This window comes from Passer domesticus, chromosome 4, assembly GCF_036417665.1.
Source record: "Passer domesticus isolate bPasDom1 chromosome 4, bPasDom1.hap1, whole genome shotgun sequence".
In the NCBI taxonomy this organism is placed as follows: domain Eukaryota; kingdom Metazoa; phylum Chordata; class Aves; order Passeriformes; family Passeridae; genus Passer; species Passer domesticus.
In genome coordinates, this window is record NC_087477.1 from 29,476,386 (window position 1) to 29,495,789 (window position 19,404).

The 19,404-nt window shown below is 41.7% G+C and overlaps 1 long non-coding RNA gene across 3 annotated transcripts; it reads left to right on the forward strand.

Annotated features, from left to right (window-relative positions):
• Window positions 1-1,498: 1,498 nt before the first annotated feature.
• Window positions 1,499-18,985, forward strand: LOC135299962 (uncharacterized). Of its 3 annotated transcripts, none has more exons than XR_010361807.1 (4): window positions 1,499-1,618; window positions 1,766-1,863; window positions 2,132-2,194; window positions 18,856-18,985. It is a non-coding gene; the product is annotated as an uncharacterized LOC135299962 (long non-coding RNA). The 3 variants fall into 3 exon arrangements; XR_010361805.1 differs by lacking the exon at window positions 18,856-18,985 and adding an exon at window positions 18,688-18,764; XR_010361806.1 differs by lacking the exon at window positions 18,856-18,985 and adding an exon at window positions 3,683-3,978.
• Window positions 18,986-19,404: the final 419 nt, after the last annotated feature.

Here is a 19,404-nt window from a genome sequence, read left to right on the forward strand (position 1 = left end):
TTTTATTAGGGAGGAGAGAAATTGTGTTTCATCGCATTTTGTACTGAACAGTCAGCTGATGAATGTATTTGTCTTCACTTTCTTAATTTTGAATAATTAATGCCTCCAAATTGGAAGTTTTCCCATGTTACAAATCCACTTAATAGGTACCTCAATCAGAGCAGCTCTGATTTTCAGGGACGCAGCAGGAGGAGCAGCAACATACTGGACGGGTCCTTGTTCAACCCCTTTCCTGTATTTGTGCTCGTGTACCCTAAATTTCAGCTAGCATCTCATGGATCATATGTGCACGCCGAGGAGGAGAAGGCATATCCTCTGCTGAGGGAGTCCTAGAAATCAATCCATGACGGGAAAAATCCAGGCAGTGCTACATTCCATTGGGTTCAAACTGGCCTGTGAGAGGCAGCCCACCTTCCACTGGCAAAAGTAGTGGCTTTCACAGAAAGGTCATAAACCAAAAATGCTGGTAAAAATTTATTCTGAACTTTCAGAAATTCTTCACCCAGATGGGTTCTACTCTGTTCCCTCAGGTAGTATGGAAATATCTCATTCAGTAATAAAAAAATATTTCATTTTCATAATGACTGAATTGTATAATTCATTAGCAAAATAATATGCTGGATACATGTAATGAAGGAGGTGTGTAAATTCAATATTATCATTCATATTTTATGATGCCATGCAAGCTGAAACAAACAGAATGGGAAAAGTAGAAACAAAATGCATTCGCATTATTGAAATGAAACATTCATGCCTTTTCAAAACCAAACAAGAAAATAGAAATGGCTCATTTAAACATTTTCCTGTCAAAAAAAAAAAAAACACAAAGAAAAAAAAAACCCTCCTAAAATTGACATCGTTCCATGAAATGCTTTTATTTTAAAAACTGTTATTCTCTGCTGAGGAAAAAGCGTTCTGCAAAAAAATGTCTGCCTACTCTCACTGCCAATACAAGCAATGGAGCATTGATTACAGTGTCTTTGAAAATGGAGGTCAGCCCTGATGGCAGTGACTTGTTCCCAGCCTCTCCTCACCTCTCCAGTTTGGAGGCACAGGCTGAGATGGCAGCAATGTCCTTGTGACAGGTGACTCTTAAAATGGTACCTCTGGACTGGTGTGGCTGTGCACCCAGCAGGCCCTTTGCAAACAGCCCAAGAAGGGATCTGAGCACAAAGCAATGGTAAATTACAATAACTATAATGCAGGTGACAGCATTTTAACTGCTCAGAAACCACCCAGCACTAGTGGGCAGAACCACATCCACTCCAAAACATACCACTTCCAAGTCATGGAAAGGTCATTTTCTGCTTCCTTGACTCAAAAGCACCTTGCACCCTAAGAAAAAGTGATGAGGACATGTATGTTTTTATGTGATGCTTGTTCAGCCTGCTACACACCTGAAAATAATCTTCCCCAGCTGGGTCCTATACCAGCCTGATTTCCCCCTCCCTGTGGCTCATTAACACCAGGTGATAGCTATATCTAATCAAACATCCAGGCTGACTGTCTGGGAGAAAAAGCTACTTTGTTCCTCCTGAGAGTAAATTTCTCCCAAATTCATCCAGAGAAACAAATTCAACTGAATAAAAATCAGTAGGAGTGCATCTGACAGCTATTTGTAAGAGCTCCATAAATTCACTTATTTCCCATCACTTAGTGCACTTCAGGAACAGTAAAGATGAATGTGCTTTCCTCCCCATCTGAGGGGGCTTGTAGCTATAATTAAGAGGGTATTATTGCTGAAGTCTAATTACATTCTTTAAAGTGTGCTGATAAAAACAGATGAGGAATTGTTTTGAAGCTGGATTCCACCACTGGTTCTTTTATTCTTGCTGAAACCTGTCACCACATAAACAAAATCTGGTAAGAACAAGTTTCACATTATAGTATTTTTACCACTCTTCCCAGCAAGAAATGCAATGAGAGGCAGGACCAGAGAGGTTGGCAGAATTTTAGGTGTGTTTTTTGTGCAATTGAATTTACATTTTGGTGACTTTTTTCCTATTCAAAGAGCTTTTTCATTTCAGTAACAGTGATTTACATGAGGGACTATTTGGGTTTATTTCTTGCTAATCCTCACCTGGTTACTACTCCTGAAGTCTTCTTTGACCACTCTTTTTATTGTCTACAGGTGTGATCAGACAGTAAGCAGTGTGGGACCAGGGCAGCACATCTCCTTACAGCCATGTAGCAGGTAGGATATGAAGGTTCTACCCTCTGATAAAGGTTTCTAGACACAGTCAAAATATGGTAGCTCATTTCCACAGCATTTGCCATCCAGGTGGGTGGGATTCTGTGTATTTATTTGCTTGAATGCTTATTCTTTGCACTTATTGTTCCCAGGCGTGCCCACAGAGTGTACTGCAGTTTATCTATTTTTTTCCCTTCTCTTTTTTTCCTAATGAAATGTTTCTTTGACCTTTAAACACTAGTGAAGGCAGATGACAGTGTGCACAGAATTCTTGTCTTAATTGTTTTGAGTGATGTGACTTCATTATGAGACTTCGTCACAAGCTTAATTACTCCCAGTGCTGCATTAACAGCAAGGGGAAGGTATCAAATGAGACAACGCAGGGAGTTCAGTGGTTTTGATCTTATTTTCTGAAATCGAATGATCTCATGCTCTCACCATTTATTAATACAGATCATTTCCTCCCATTTCTCACAATTGAATTGAGTCGCTGCTTGCATGTTGATGGGGCAAATAAGTGGGGAGCTGCGTTTGTCACTGCCTGATAATGGATGGGAGCTGCTTGTTCTGAGACAGGCAGCTCCTCTGGAGGCCCTGCGATTTGCCAGAATATATTACATTTTTCCAAGATTATTGCACAGCAGATGATTAATATTGCATGCTCAAATGGCCTTTTCAAGGACTGAGCAGGGAGTGTGGGGGGACTGAGGGAAAGCCTCAGAAGACTAATATCCTATCTGCACATTGTGATAGAAATGCATAATTGCAAACAGTGCTTTGTAACTCGCCAGTATAAAAGGGGAAAGCCACTGAGCAAAGTGCAGCCAGAGGAAATATGTCTTCAGTTGACAAAACCAGCAGAGCCCTGTTGAAATCAATGTGGCTCCACTGGTTTGCATCAGTGAAGAAACTTGCCCAAAAGGATTACTAGGGAGGTGCAGCAGGGCATTAACACAGGTGAAGCAGTGGTTTTAGCAGGATGAAGAAATGCAACCCTTAAATCAAGGACAGCTTCTGGTGTGAGCTCACAGGATTATGCAGCTAGAAGGATGCCTAGAAAAATTAGGTGGTATCTGCTCTGTGGTAGTAAAGGAGTGTGCTGCATCTCAGTCTGAGTGGGAGGGTGAGAAAGAGCTGCCAGCTCTTTGCTATAGGTGCTTTGTATGGACTGCTTAAAGTGCTTCTGTTGGTATAGGGTGACTATGAAACATGTTAAAGATGTGCCTAAGACTACACTGGCATTTGTGGTTAGCAAAGAGCTCTGCAAAGCCCCTAGCACAGGGGTCTAATGCTGGTGGAAGTGCTTTAACAGAGTTGAGTGGTGGAGGTGAGAAAAGGTTGTATAAAGCATTTCTCAGCTCTTGCTTCTCTGGTGTAGCTTGGACTGTATTTTGGCAGGGTTGGAAAGCAAAGCCTTGTGTAAATGCCCCCACATGACTGAGCTGGGTTTGGGTGGACCTTTAGTGGACTCTGTGATTTTTATGGTTACAGCAGCAGCAGTGGGGCTTCTACCCCTCAGTCACAGGAGCTTGAACCAAATTCAGCTGTGAGCTTAAATAATGTGAGAAAATGTCTAAAATTATTCACCTTCCCCTCCTTTAGCCTTTGCAGGAGCACTTTTGGCAAGCTGCATGTGTCATGACTCAAAATCTTGGGAGCACATCCAAACTGGAAATGCTTCCCTCTCCTTCCACTCACGTGTCCTCCCAGCTGTGTTCACTGCAGGCAGGTTGTGCTATTCCTGACAGGAACAACTTGTTGATGCTACCTTGTTTTGGCCACTGCTTTCTGTGTGTAATTGGCTTTTATTTCTTCCACTCCCTTACTGCTCCAACAGAGGTCCCTTTTAGGATGACACTGCCAATGTTCTCCTACCTCTGAGAGAGAGAATGGGGGTGAGGGGGTGGTTGTTGTGCTGGGGCACTCTTGGGTCTGCTACGGGTGCAAAGGCTGCATACCACATTTGCTATCCTGAAGAGATCAGCCAAAATCACACTTAATATGTAGACCTGGATGAATGCAGATTGTATCCTTACCAGTTTCCTCCCAGCCAGATGGGGTCTGATAGCATCTATTCAGCATTGTTTATGCTTCACCTGTGCTGCCAGCTCTGAGCTGAATGTAAGGCCACAGAAAGCAGTTCAGATATCACACTTCTTGGTTCTGGATTCTCAGAGAAGACTTGAAAAAAGGCTGAGTTCACCCTACATGCAAGCATGTTCTTCTTGGAGCTTTAGTCTGTCCAGTTGTGCATTCATTGCACACTAAGTGTACTTCTACGTGGGTCTGCCCAAATATGATTCATATCCCCTCTGGCTTCATCAAAGCATTTTTGCCTAAAGCAAAAAAAAGTTGCTTAAAAATTTTTGTTAAAAAAGTCTTGTCAACCTCCCTTTGTTTGTGAGGAGACTTTCAGAGAGGGTTAGTTTTGGTTTATATTTTTTTCCTTAATTAAAGATTCACATTTTAGTCCTGTGGGTCCAATTTTGCCATAGAACTATTGGTCTGGAAATCAATTTTTTCCTATTTGATGCTTAGATTACTCAGATTAGTAATTAGATTACTTAGATTACTTAGATTGTTTATTGTCCCAGGAAGGATGGTGAAACTTAAAATACCACCAAAAAGACCTGAGAAGAAACCAATTGTAGCATATGATGAGTGAAGAAATCTGTGTAGCCTCGGCCCTTTGGCTTCCTGATAGTGTTTTTTGTATAGCTAAGTTTGAAGATAATTTTTTGTTCCCCTTTTAAAAATCTGCACACATAAGTTGATCACTCTGAGATAATTTTTTGTTCCCCTTTTAAAAATCTGCACACATAAATTGGTCACTCTGAGAGTGTTGTGTTACATCAAGGGTGGGATGGTAATCCGGGAGAAGTGTGGGTTTATTTCCTTGCCATCAATTATCTGGAAAATATTTGGGAACAGTGAGCATTTTCAATAGACGTTAGGTGGGTGAATGAGGGTAGAAAAGGTCATGGCCCAGGTGATTTATCTGCAGGAAATAACTCAGCTGCTTCGTAAGACCACTTCTACATCTGGTCCTTTGATTGCCAAATTATTCATTCTTCCTAATGCATCAGATAAATGTGTATGTGAAGAAACAAAATAAAGAGCTGCTACAGTAGAGCAGAAGGCAGATAATTTAAACATGGAAAAGCTGCGATGTCATGGGAGATGTACATAAGCATCCCTTTGTTCCTTTGTCCTTCTCCTGGCTGTGGGAACAAGCCAAGCCTTAATAGCAAATGTGTTAATTCAGTTTCTAAGTTAGCTGTTTGGGAAGAGGTTTTGCACTGTTGTGTGGCTGACCCACAGGATGAAGCCAAAGAGATATTACAATGCAGGGGGAGGGAGGCCATAACACAATTTCCACGGTGGGTCTGTTCTGTGCAGATCAATAAAGAGGCTTCATCAGTGTCAGCCCACTGGCAGTATGGCATCCAAGCCATGCTACAAACTGCTTGTGAGCAGTGCACATTCCTTGATACTGTATTTACATAGCTTAATGGAGTTTTAAAAGGTCAAAATCGAAGCAGTGTACACTTTGGAGCATTAACTACATAACACAATTGTGTTGCTGCATTCTTAATTGTGTCTTCAGAGTACTGGAGATTTTTCTTTTTCTATTTTTTAACTGCGGGGCTTTCTGCGATGAGAACTGTCCCTTTTAAAATTTATGAGTTGCAACAGGGACAAGAGACCCTGCAACTGATCTGACAGGAATGCTTTTAAATCTGTCTTCCTTTGTTTGCAGTGGAGGTAGGTGTAAACGCAGTAAATGTCCATCATTGCAGTATTAATGAAATTAAATAGCATTTGTTTCTGAGCTACAGGAAAAGAGGGCAAGGAATTGTGCTGATGGATAGTTAAAGACTAAAGGTTGATTTTTGGTACCCTAAAGCAACCTCTATTTTACATTGGTTATGTTGGTAGCTGGCTGAAACATTTTCTGCCTTGTTTTGGACCACATCTTGGGACTATAAGACCTTTGCAAAGCCCTCAGGCTGTTTACCTCCGAAGGGAAAGTCTCAAGCTGGTCAATCACCAGAGGACAGAGCCACACATATTGAGTTACAGTATAAAGGCATCAATTACTTTAAAGAGCAGGTGTGCAGTGCCCTGTGTTTGCTCTGTCTGATCAGGGCGTCCTAGAGCTGTGTATACATTGTATGTTAAATCCTGACTATGGGATGTCTTAACCTTTCCAAATGACCATGTCCAGCATGGAGGCCACTGCATGCAGCAAAATGTTTCTGTCAACCTTTTCCCTGGGCCTAAAATATTTGGTGTATGAGCTAGTAATGAATCAGCAGCCCACACAGATAAGACATTAGCTCATATTTGTTCTTGCCAATAATCATTAGCCCTGTCATTGATTTCCTTCAGCACTGCCTATGCATAGACTAAGCTGTCAGCTCAGAGAAGTCTGCCATGAAGCCCCTACAGCAAGTCAGACAGACCCCTGAATTATCCCAGCAGGTCTGATGAGGAGATACAGTGATGGAGAGGACTTTCTCTGCCATTTACTCCTTTTCCAGTCATCCTCCACCTTCATGGGCTCCTGCCATGCTCAGAGCACAGGTTTCACATAGGCAGTTGGTGTTGGTCTTTCTCTGCTGAGCTATTTTCCAAGTAGAAGTGGAAATGTGTGCATTTATTACCAGTTTCTCGTCACTTGTTGCTTGCTGTTAGAGAAACAATTATCTCAGGGATCTGAGTTGTTTATGGTACCTGGTCTCTTAGGTCACTGACAAATGAGGGTTTGTTGCAGCTCTAGGGTTTTGATTGTGTTACTTTGGTAACTGTGGGAGCAAAAGGCTGCTTTGTCCTACTTCAAGAAATAGAGGCTGGCTCCCCAGTTCAGGCTTTTGACAAACTGTCCAGGATTTTTATGGAGGGTATCCTGCATCCCTTGCAACGTTGTAATGGCTCTGATGCATAAAATGGCTCTGATGCATAAAATACGCTCCTTAAGTTCTTCTTCTCCAGGGAGAAATTGGCTGGGAATAGTCAGGACAATAAACTGGTTTTGAGGCAACAAGCCTCAAGTGATTCCATGGGCATACCCATCCTTCTTCATCTGACTGTGCTCTTGCAGAGGAGTGTGGCTTCCCAGCAGAGCTCACTTGCAGTGCTGGGGCTCAGCCACACGACCCAGACAATGCAGTTTACGAAGATACCATGAGTCAGCTCTGCTATGACTCCTACTATAGTTTCTTCCTCCTCTTCCCCTTTTTATGCCCTGTTGACAAGATGATATATTTTTGCCAAACATGGCAAAATGGTGTTCAGGAAGGTAACGATACTGCTGAAACATCTATGCTGACTTTTCAGCCAAGACTGGAAGGCACCTACTCCTGCTGGGTGCAGCTCTATTCTAATTCTTCCTTCCCCAAATCAGGATAAAACTCTTCCTATCAGTAAGACCACACAGGTGGTGCTAATGCCAAGAATTCTTCAATGGCTCTCCTCTGCAAGCCACACCAGGCAACAGGAATGTCACTTCAAAAAAGTCTTTTTCTGCTGTCAAGCTGCTGGAGCTTCAAAGCAGTTTCTTGCTGCCTGTGCTTTCATGCCGTTTGATGCCTGTGTTTTTAGGGTTTATACATTAATGTTTGTTTCAGGCTGTCTGCAATAGCTCATTCCACACAGGGCAAAACCCTCTAAGAAATAGAAGACCTTTAGTTACTCAGGCTTAATTCTGTTCAAAACAATTCTGATGAGACAAGATAAGAGAGATCATTAGTTCTTCGAGTTCATCAGATGGCAGGAATTAAGAGAAGTTGCTCTGCTGCCCTGTGAACTAGTGTAAACAGAGCTCTAGAGAGGGGCAGGGGTACGAAATGGGCTTTTCTGAGCTGTTCTCAGGGAAGAATTATTTTCTACGCACAAAATAGAAAATATCTTTCTCTTGGTAGTTCTGAAAATGACTAGTGGAATGATTTAATGCTATGTAATGAAGGGCAAGAGTGAAGTGAAACACATTCTCAAATCCCTTTTCATCAACTTCCTGGAGATCATAAAATGCTGAAAACTCCAGAGCCTCTTAATGCCAACTTCAGCTTCAAAACCACCCCTCTTTCGACACTTAAAATGTCAGGTTTCTGCCATCATCCTGCTGTGTTTTTACCCTGCCATCATGTCTGGAGGAGATGGCACACTTCCTTCCAAAGGCTGCATTTAATCTGCTTTCTAAAGGTATGTTTTTTAGCCATTAACCTCTACTTTCTGATCAGAACTCTTCAGAAAGAGCCTTATTTTTTAATCAATGTTTTGCTCCATGGGCAGGAGGAGTTTAAATTGTGAATTTCCTTTCCTAGATGTCTCTATGCCATCTCCACTGAAACTAAAGTAGTGGGTCTGAGTCATACTTGAAGTATTCCAGTTTCATGCTGAAATCAGTTGGATACACAGGATAAAAATGCAGTAATGCAGCAGTGAATCATCTCAGCAAAAACTTGGGGTTTGTAGCATCCACTTCTGCAATGCTCCATGGAGCACATGGCCAATTAAACTATGGGTGCCATTGCTGCCTCATACCTTAAATTAGTTTTCAGAACTGCATGAGGGATAACTTCTTCCTGGTTTTCTTGGGATAGCAAGGAAGCAGAAGAGTAAAAGTTCAATATTGTCCTTATTTATTTTTAATATTTTCCCTGTGATTTATTATCTGAGACACTGGATGTTTCCCTGAGAGCTATGATTCTTTGACTGTCTATTCAATATTGCCATTTATTTGTTTAGGCTGAGAGATGTGAGCTTACAGTATCTAATGTTGCAGTGAAGTTCTTGCAGGCTCAGAGCTTTTGTAAAATGGAAATTCCTCCTCCTGTTCAAAGAATTCTGCTTTCTTTGGAAGAAATGACAGGAACAACTTAATTTGGTTTTTGTAAGCACCTGTTGAAAACTGTGCAATGTTTTCATATTCTGAATATTGTTTTTTTCTGGTCTGCAGAGGTTAAGGAAGTGATCAGGAACTATCACATTACCAGAAGGTATTAAAAAGGGGATGAGAAGGGCTCAATCTAACTACTAGCAGCATACAAAAATGAATAATATGCAGCTTAACAGTTTTGATGCTGCTTCTATTTGCCTTATCTACAAAACATAAAGCAACCCTCTGCCTTGCCAGTCACTCCTCTCATCTACCCCAATTCACTGACATTTGTCCTCTTAGCTTCAGTCTCCATCCCCAGCCTTTCCCACAATATTCTGACTTCCAGCAAAATGGGGGAAGGGAAAAAGGAAAGAAAAAAAAAAAAACAAAACCAGCCTAAAAAAATCCCCAAAACTTGGGGAAAATAATAGAGTTCCCTGTGCTCCCAACATGCAGAGGCAGGAGGTTGCTTAGGGTCTTATGTACAGGCTGTGCTCGTTCAAAGATGCTCACGTGTCCAGCCCAGGAAGAACATAAGAACATTGATTTAAGTCTCTGCCTCTGAAGAACAAAGATGATGAAAAATTCAATGCAAAATGGAAGGCAAATGCAGCCAAATACCACTTGATGAATCACCAGTGTAATCCACCAGTATCACAAGCCTCTAGCAAAAGTGACAGCAGATAGTTTATCCCCAATGGCACAAAAATTATGGATGTGGTATTCATAACATCTCTGAGTAAGTAGTCTTGAGACTGGTCAATATGGAAAAAATATGAGCAGTCCCTTGTTAAATCTCTGCCCTAAATATTTATTTATTAGCCTGACAAAATGGATCACCTGGTGGGCATAGATGGCACAGAGCATACTGTCCTTGCTGTTCAGCTTGAGGGAGACACAGGAAGGTTACTTGGGTTAGAAACCAGGTCAAGCAATCAGCCAAGGAGGTGGGAACAACAACATTATGTGCTGTCAGACCAAATCTAACCTGCTAAAAATACAAGCAGGGCGGGCAGTGATCTTGCCTGCTAGTTCAGTGCCTCTGTTGCTGCTGAGACACTGCTGAAACCCTTTATCTCATTGAAAATATGTTTTTCTTCAAAAATATAAACAGAACCCAATCCTGGAGAGAAGAACATGTTCAAAAACAAACCCAGTTATTAACTGGGAAATGTTAAGAAACTTCAGTTGAGATAGTACAGAGTGAAGATTTTTATGCCAAGCTGCAGATACCACAAGTGGCAACAGTGAATGTGTTACCTAAAGTTTTATATTGCATTTTAGCAAGCTCTTTTTTTTTAGTAAAAAATGTAAAAATGTGTTCCTTCTCTCTGAGTAACAGAAACAAATTATTTTAAGGGTTAATACGATTTGAGTTTTTGTTTTTGTTTTTTTTTTCTTTGAGGAGACATATTTGAATAATACTCTTTATTGGGTTTTGTTTTAATATATATATTCAACTCTTTAGATCTGGCAATACCTCTGAAGCCTTCAGTTTCGATTTGGCTATCTTCATGTCTGTGTTGAGGGAGGAACATAATTGTGAAAACAGGCTTTGCAAAACCTCTCAGTCTTGGTTTTTTGCCCAGTGATACACTGGAGGACTTGGCTATATGAATGTGTATGTTCTGGAACATCAGAGATGAAGAGAAATGGAAATCAGCATTGCATTTTTCCTACCCTTCAAAACCATAATATGCCATAATATGATCCCCATTCGCTGTCATGCCAGTCAGTGTATGTAGGATGTGTCTAGCCTCCTTCAGGTCTGAAGAAGGCGTCATACACAGGAGCTATCAAGCCTCAGCTCCTCAGATTTGCAGGGAATTGAATTTGATGGATCAGTAATCTCATCTGGTTTTCAATCCCGTTTGCTTTAGCCCCATTAGAAGCCTCAGTGAGCTAAAATGTCCCTGACCTGTCAACTATGGCGTCACCTCTGCAGCTGGAATAGATGGACTAGATGGCATTGGTGAAGGCTGCTGGGACAGTGTTTTGGTGGTTTCTTCCTGCCTCTCTAAAGTGTTTGGAAAATACCAAAATTTCCCACAGAACAGATCCAAGAGAAAACGGCTATTTTTGTGTGGATTTATCAGTTGGATGCTGTGCCAATATTCATACAAAGTGCTCATTCTATGTGTGTGTGGATGGTAGGGAATGCTGCTTTTAAGAAGAAAAAGCAGTGGACAGACAGAGTTTTAAAAATTTTTTTCCCAACAGGAAAGAAATAATCTTTCTTTTGGTTGTATTTTCTTTGAAAAACACCTCATGCTTTCTAAACCCAAAAAGTTCCTTCCTGTAGTTTTTTAGCCTCCTTATACCTTAAGTTTACCAGTGTATTGAAGGATGGAGATTTTCAGGTGTTTGAAAGTTAAGACTACTTTTCAGTGAAGTCACCAGAAGCTTCATGACTAATTTTAGTAGAGAGGAAGAAGGTGAGCAATCCTTGCCACCTGAAATCAGACAGGAAGCTGAATACCTCCACAATTGCTCATCTGATGTCAATTCAAGAGTATTTTGCTATCTTTAAATAAATAACATAAAAGATCGCCTGTAGACTTGCCTCTGAAAACATGAGGAAAGAGGAAAGTTACAAAAAGTTACCATGGCTGCTCTGTTTTTACTTTTCAGTTTTTTTTGCCTGGAAAAACTATCCATCGCTTTCTTGTTTGTTCCCCATCCTGCACCACATCTGTCCTCATCCTTCTCTCACATACCTGTGTATGACTAAAGGTCTTTTACTCCTTTGTGATCCACTCTCTAAACCACAGAAGTGCTGAGTGGAAGGCACCTCGAGGTTATTCACTCTAACCTCTCACTCACTTTCTTCTCAAACAACATTTGTCTAAGAACCTTAGGAGCATCAATCTTCTTTACCAAGTGACAGCATCTTATGAAAAATCCAGGCTATCTGCAGCTTTGTGACCCTTCCAATTTAAAACCTGTTCCTCTTCCTCATCTCCTCTACTTTCCTGTGGCTATGGCAGGTTGCCAAGCCTTTCAGCAGAACACTTCTACATTTTGTTTTTCCCTCTGTTCCTTTCCCCTCCCACTGAGTTGTCCAACGCCCTGTAAATTTGAAAGTCTAACCATCTTTTCTCTACAAGTTAATATGGCCCTGTTGGGCACATTTGGAAGAAGCCAATTATCAAATTCCATGGAAGATGGAAGTGCTTTGTTTGTTGTAGTGCTGGATCACTTGACAAAAAAAATCATTATCCCCCAAGTCATTCAGTACCTCTTCTTTGAGTAACATACACCAAGATAGCAACTGAAGAGCCTGGTGACTATGGCCATAAAAGGAGGGTGAGAAATATTGCTTGTTCTTTCTACCCATCTCACATTACAGGACAGCCACACCATGAGTTTTCTTTGGCTTGAAGTGCCTCCTCTTCCCTCTGCTGAGGAAGGCAGAGCCAGGGAGAACAGACTGTGGCATGTGGGAAGCAGCAGAAGGCCACAGGAAAAAATGCACTCACTGATGCTGCTGCTGAGTTATTGACGGTGGACAAGCACTGTCAAAACATGTAGGACAGACATGTGGAAAGGGGAAAGGTGTGCTCAGAAGGTAGGCCTGGGGAAAAAAGCCCAAAGCAAAAGGAACTGTGGGGGGATCTCCTCTGCCAGGGAGCTGTGATGGTGCTGGGTTTCCAGACAGAGTGGGATGGCTAAGACAGCAGCAGAAATATTCATTAAAATTACTGTTTTAGCTTTTTGGACAATTAGTCCGATAATTACGCCACTTATTTATTATAATAGCCTGCGGTTAATGGATGCTTTGCAAGGGAATTAATGTCTCCAAATTATTTTAGAAATACCCTGAATATGCCATCTTTATAAATAATAATGCAGAATGTCTCTGTAGGGTGTTTAAACTGCTGTGTCAGGGCACCCTGCTACCCAGACATGCTGACCACTATTCCAAAGCCACACTTGCTCCTCAGAAAGTCAAACACACATTAAGGAAAAATCTCTTGCTATGGGGCTGGGAGCAGGACCCTGAAGCTGCCATGTGCATTACCAGAGCAAGGATGCTCTGCAGCTCTGTAGCAAGCTCTGTACACACATCAAGGTCCTGCTCGTGCTTTGCTTCCAGCAGCAGCAGGGTAATACCTCGCCTGCCTCAGCCTTGGCTTGGTTTGTGCCCTGCCTCTCTGTCAGACAGAGATGGTGCCTTTGCCTACAGGCTGTGGCAGGCCTATTTATGATCTGCTCAGCACAGCCTGTCAGAGGCAGTTAAGATACCTTCACCTAAGCAAATGCTACTTGCTATTGCCTTGTTATAAAACAAAGGTCGTTTGAACTGAAAATACCTCTGTTCCTAACCAGAGCGGGGGAGAGCTCTGTCTAGCTGGCTGCTGAAGCAGCACAGGAGCCATGAGAGTGGGGAAGGGAGCAGAAGCTGGAAGCTAACACAGCTATTGCCAGAGCACAGATGATGTTGACTGAGTCTGCATGGATAAAACAAGCAGCCTCTCCAACCCTCGGTTTAGGTTTCAGCTGGTTTATCCAAGGCTCCATGTGGAGCAGCGCAGCTGTGTGACCTTGCCTGATTTCACTAATTGCCATTAAGATATTATGAAGTCCATGAGCTAAATGATATGTAAGATGAGAGAAAGAGATAGCAGGTCCATGGATCCAAAAGGAGAAATACAGCCTTGACAAAGGCATAAAACTCCAAGGGAAAAGCATGGAAGAAAATGGCAATTGGGCAATGTCAAGCATCAGCCTTCTCTCATGCAGCAACACAGACAACCATTTCCCTGCCCACCTGTGCTGGAAGGCATGTGGCAGTTTCCCTGTCGGGGTGGTGAATGTGTCCGTGTTAGCCTGTGCTGAACAGCCAGGAGCATGGCTACTTCAGCACGTGTCTCATCCCCTTCCCCACTGCCCTGACTGCACTGGCTTCATTTTGCAGTCAAATTAATTCCCATTGCCAGCTCCTTCTTCATGCTGGCACAGCAGAGAGAGAAATGGTAGCGTAGTGGTAGCTTAGTGTGCCACACTGCTCTTTTCAGACACCCACAGCCTCAGTGTGGCAAATGTAAAACTCCTCTGCCCTAGCCAGGACTGGAGCCTGGATCTGAGAATCCTAACTCCAACAGCTACAGAAGTACTCAAGCCATGCTTCCCAGACAATGAGTGATTTGCACTGATTTGCATGGAGTAAATCAGCTGGACACATAAAGCTGCAATATTTAATACCTCCATTAGCTGCCTTTATATCAAAGGGGCAGGATGGAGCCTATCTTTATGCATACCTTGGGTTTGTGACACTGCTATATTTTTAAAGAAGGACAAGATGTTCTGTTCTACAAGCAGCACCTACTGAATGATATGAACTAGCCAGGTACTTATAATGGTGACTAGCCTCTAATGGACTGAAAACTGTGTAAACATGACAAATCCCATAAAATGAAGATAATTATGCCTTTTGTATCAGGCATTTTTTGAACATGAGCAATGTGTGTTCAGGATTCACTGAAGCTACGGGAGAAATAATGGCAGCTAGTATTCATGGGGCTGTAACAAAATATTGTTTACAGATCTCCACTGGTTATGAAATTATCTCTACTGAATAAACTGGATGTAGTCTAAAGCAAAGATTGAAGGAGCATAAAACATGTAATATTGTAGTTACAAGGCACATAAAATCTTATTGGATCAGTGATAAATATTTGTGCCTGAGCAATTTTACACTTTACAAACTGCTTTCCCTGGAGGATGGTTAAAGAATACAAGGACACCCTATTTATCAGTTTCAAAATCAAGGAGCTAACACCCTATGATGAGGATACAATATACCTGTTTTCAAAAGTGTCCAATTAATTGTTTAGTTTTTTATTGAAAAGACTCTCTATTTTATTAAAGCTTCTTTCAATAGATAGGGGTATCATCTCTTGGGCTGCCTTAATAAAGGCAGAAGATGTCCCTAAAGTGATGCTGGTTTAGAATTGAAACCATATATTAAACTCCCCATGGGGGATGAGGAGTCCACAATGCAGAATTAAATGGAAGCTCTGTATTCAGCTGCTGTACAACATTTGGAATTTTTCTGTGGGACTTGGAAAGGCTGTGCGGTACATTTTTAAATGGTTTAGCAAAAAATGCAGGCATGTACTTTGTGAAATTTGTGGATGGGAAAGGAGGGCATTTGAAGATGAAGATAAGATTCCCTAAGTTGCAATGACATGTTTTCTGCAATCTTGTATTTTAAAATTGATAAGGACCTCACATGCTAAGTTTATTTTTGCCTTTTGACTTGGCCTTTTATATACTGATAACTCCTTAAGCATTTTTCTGTTGTTCTTCATTGATTGTTCCTGGTGTAGCCTTTTTTTCCTTGTGAAGATGTCTCCACCTTTTTCCATGCATGGAAGGAATTTAAAATACTAGAACTAAAATAAATCTTCTCTGTAGATTACTTTCTCTTTTCCCACATCACTTTTTGTTCAAATTTCAAGCTTGCTCCTAGTTCAATTCTCCATAGGAAGACCTTACCTTAACCTTTTCTTAATGGCATCTTATTTGTCAACTTCCTTTTTATTCACTAACTAGCATGGAGGTTTATCCCTTACTCTTGAAAACAAGTATTTCCATCACTCCTCACAGAGGTGCTTGCTAATTACCAGGTCAAATAGTCTCAGGATGTGGTTTGGTGTTCTCATTGAGTCATCCGTGTGTTTTCTGAAGAATTGATTTGGAGAAAGCAGAAAAGGGTGCCAAGTCACCACAATTAGACTGGGGAGAGCTAACACCTCTGAGCCTGGTGCAAATCTCTGTGCTGCTGAACAGCTGACTGACAGCAGGTAAAAAAAAAACAGAGAGATGCTTTAAAATTGTGTCCACCATTGTGCAGACTTGGCGTAGGGCTTGTGCTGCATGATACAAGAAAATATTAGTAGTGTCTCTCTGATCAAAATAAACCTTCTGTTCATCTTTTAGGGAGGTAGGGGGTAACATTTTGAGGAACTGCTGTATCTGCATTGTTTCATGCTGGATGTGGACTGGAACAGCAGTATTAAAGGGAAGGTGTTTCTATTTCAGAAGCAAAGTCTCAAGCTAATGGTCAGCAGGTAAATATCTACCAAAATGGGAGCAGTGGAAAGAGGAAGATGCAGCTGACCATGGATCTCTTGCAGAGCAGTTCCATATAATGTATTTTTATACGCATGTACACTTGCTTGCACCCCTGGAGCTGTTTTGAGGGCTAGAGCAGAATGTTTTTTATTATGGAGTAAGTGCCACCACACATATATTCTGCCTCACATAACTCTGAAACTGGGCAATGTAGCAAGAGAAATTAAGAAACCCAGCCCTAACCAAAATGATCAAAAGCAGATGGCTTTGACTAGGTTGCTTTTCAGGGTCATTGGTGGGCACTGGGCAGTTTTACCCATCTGCTGCAGTTGGGTGATTTGGACAGCGAACATGTTTGGAGAGCTAAGTGCCAGGGTAGGAAGCTCAGTGCCACGTAGTTGTAAATAACTTCAGAGTATTCCATATGATTAAACATCTTTAACTGGTTGATCACCTCCCATTAGCTATCTGGCCCAGACTGAGATTAAATTAAGGTTTTGCAACCTACTGGGACAGCTCTCACAACTACACAAGCTTACAAGCAATTTGGCTACCAGGCCACTCTAGGCAGCTCATGGAGGAAGAGAGTTAAAGTCAATTACCAACCCTCTCGCCCATTTAATTTCTGGAATGGTGACTTAAACAGACAAACAAAGGTGTCTGTAGGTAAAGCTGAAAGTCTGGATTGAATGCAGACCTGCAGGACATCAAAGAGTTTTTATTTTTGTGTGATGCATCATAGTCCTGATATTTTTCATTTCTTTACCTGTATTGACACCCCGCTGGGGAAAGCCTGTGCCTCTAGCTGCTCCAGATGCACATTAAATTAACAAATTTTCTGCTATCTTCATAATCAGAAAAAAAGTAGCCAGAAAAATAAACAGGAGATGTCTAATCACATCCAACAGTCATCACTCTATCTTTCCTGATCTCTAGTAGCCTGAGGAAATAGCAACTGCATTTTGCATCATGTCCTGAAAGTCATCAGTCCAGAGCCACTACAAAGCAATGCAAAATGCTGGCAAATCTATTCCCAGCAACCACAGTCCAGGGTGAAAGTTCCTGAAAAGTGCAACCAGTCTAAGGAAGCAGTTCCTTCCTGCATCCCAGTTAGCAGGAGCAGGAAGCAGGCTGGTATCACCTCTCCAAGGTTTAACTTGTGCCTCTATTTGTGCTTTGTCACATGTCTATATTTCTTGCAGAGAAAAGCATCAAAATCTGAATTCCCCATATTGCCGTGTTTATTAATTCCATTCATTTTTTTTGTAAGGCAGGAAATATTAAAGTGTAAGCTCAAAGGAAAATGTTATTTTTTTCAGTTTAAATGCATGCTTTGAGTCAAAATCAAAGACAGACTGCTAGACCCACCTTTCATCTGTACAAAATAGTTTTTGTCAGCCTCCTTAATGTATTTGATGCAGTGTTTTCTGTGAATTGGCTTCAGCAGGAGAAGGCTGTGTTTTTGCAGAGTGCAAAACCAGTTTGCTCTTTTGATTTGTAGTATGGAGACAGACATGTATAAATCTGTTATTCAGCTACTAAAGTCAATATTCTGAGTCAGCTGATACAGTGATGGAAAAGCCAGGGCTAAATCCTGAATCTGTACCTGAGCTCCAGTGCAGTCAGTAAAGCGATGCAGATTGCTGATGCCTACTCCTTAAACTGTGCAAAACCTGAAGCTGAAATATAGGAGGGAAGGGCTGGGGTTCTTGGCCTTGCATCCTTGCTCAACACACATCTCTAAGGCATCACTGGGGACCAGTTCTGGCAGCTATTTGAATTCTTGGAGGGTGGGCTGCTTACCATCCTCCCAGTACTTCCCAGTATGGAAAGCAGGGAAACTGTCTGCCAAAAATGGGGAGAAACGAGGGTGCCATCTGAAGCTGACCAGCTGCTGGAGCAATGCTCTTGTGTGCAGCTCCAGCAAGGATCGCCCTCCTGGGTGTCTGAGCACAGGACATCTGCAGCTCGTGCAGACCCTGGCAGCCTTGTAGGCAGCCAAGAAATCACCCATGCAAGCATTCTTCATGATGTCTGGGCAAGCCAGGGTGAAGGCATGAGCTCCAAGAGGGGCACATTTGTTCAATCCATGCTCCAGTGTTGTGGAGCTGGGAAAAAGCTGCTCTTCAGGAAGGTATTACTGAAGAGACAAGATAACATTGCCTTCCCCCAGGCTGTCAGGCAAAATGCCCCTTAGGGTTGCATCTCCTTGCTGAGATTGTCACAGAGGCTCATCAGAATTATACAGCTTTTTTGACACTAAACTAAAGTCTGGCTAAACTTTTATTGCTTCTTCTATTCTTTCTCTTTCCTAAAATTTTATTGAAGGGAAGGGCAAATATGAAAACGTTAATGCACAGTAAACTACTGAATTGTGGCTGTTGCTATCATGATCCCACGCGTAGGTCATAGTTCTGTTTTGTTAGCACTTTTCTGGGAAATTGCTTTGATGATGCCCACATTAACTTTGTGGGCACTGGTATAAACAAGCTGATTGAACATCTTGCCCTGAGCATTTCTCTTTCCTGGACAGGAGAAAAGGGTGATACAGGAATATAGCAAGAAAACATGTTGGAAGCAAAGGACTGAGATTTCTTCCCTGTAGGATATGATGTTTCTACCTGTAATCATTAAGCAGAAAATGAGCATTTTTCTTAGTGCCTTACAAAATAAAAAGGGATGTTTTCATCCATGTTACCAGTAAGAATAAAGGAAGAGATGATCAGAGCCACCAACTTTTGAGAACACCTACAACAAGCATGCTGGGAAGACAGAAAACCTGTCACAAAGTCTCATGTAAGAGAGACAAGCCATGCTTAATCAAAGCTGACACAAAATCAAGACTTTTCAAGGCATACCTGCAGTACAAGATAAGTATTCAGACACTGTCAGTCTCTGCAAACATCTCCTGGTGCCACCAGGTAAAAAAAAAAGATTCTCATCAGTAATACGTGATTTTCATTCCACTGTATATGTCACCAAACCAGTGCTTCTCAAAACTTGGCTGCAGAAATTTCTGAGGTAGTGAACTATCCAGAGCTTTGGTTCCACAATACCATCTCCAGGGAAAGCCACATGAAGGTGGGCAGCCAGGGAGAAACAAGGTTAGGAAGAGATGAGATACCAGAGTACAGTTTAATAAGGCAGAAAAGGTCAAGTTTTGTCCTTTTTTTCTGAAAGGAAATAATAATTTCTTAATATTCACCCCAATAGATTTCTGCAGCACCGCAAAAAAATTACCAAGAAGATA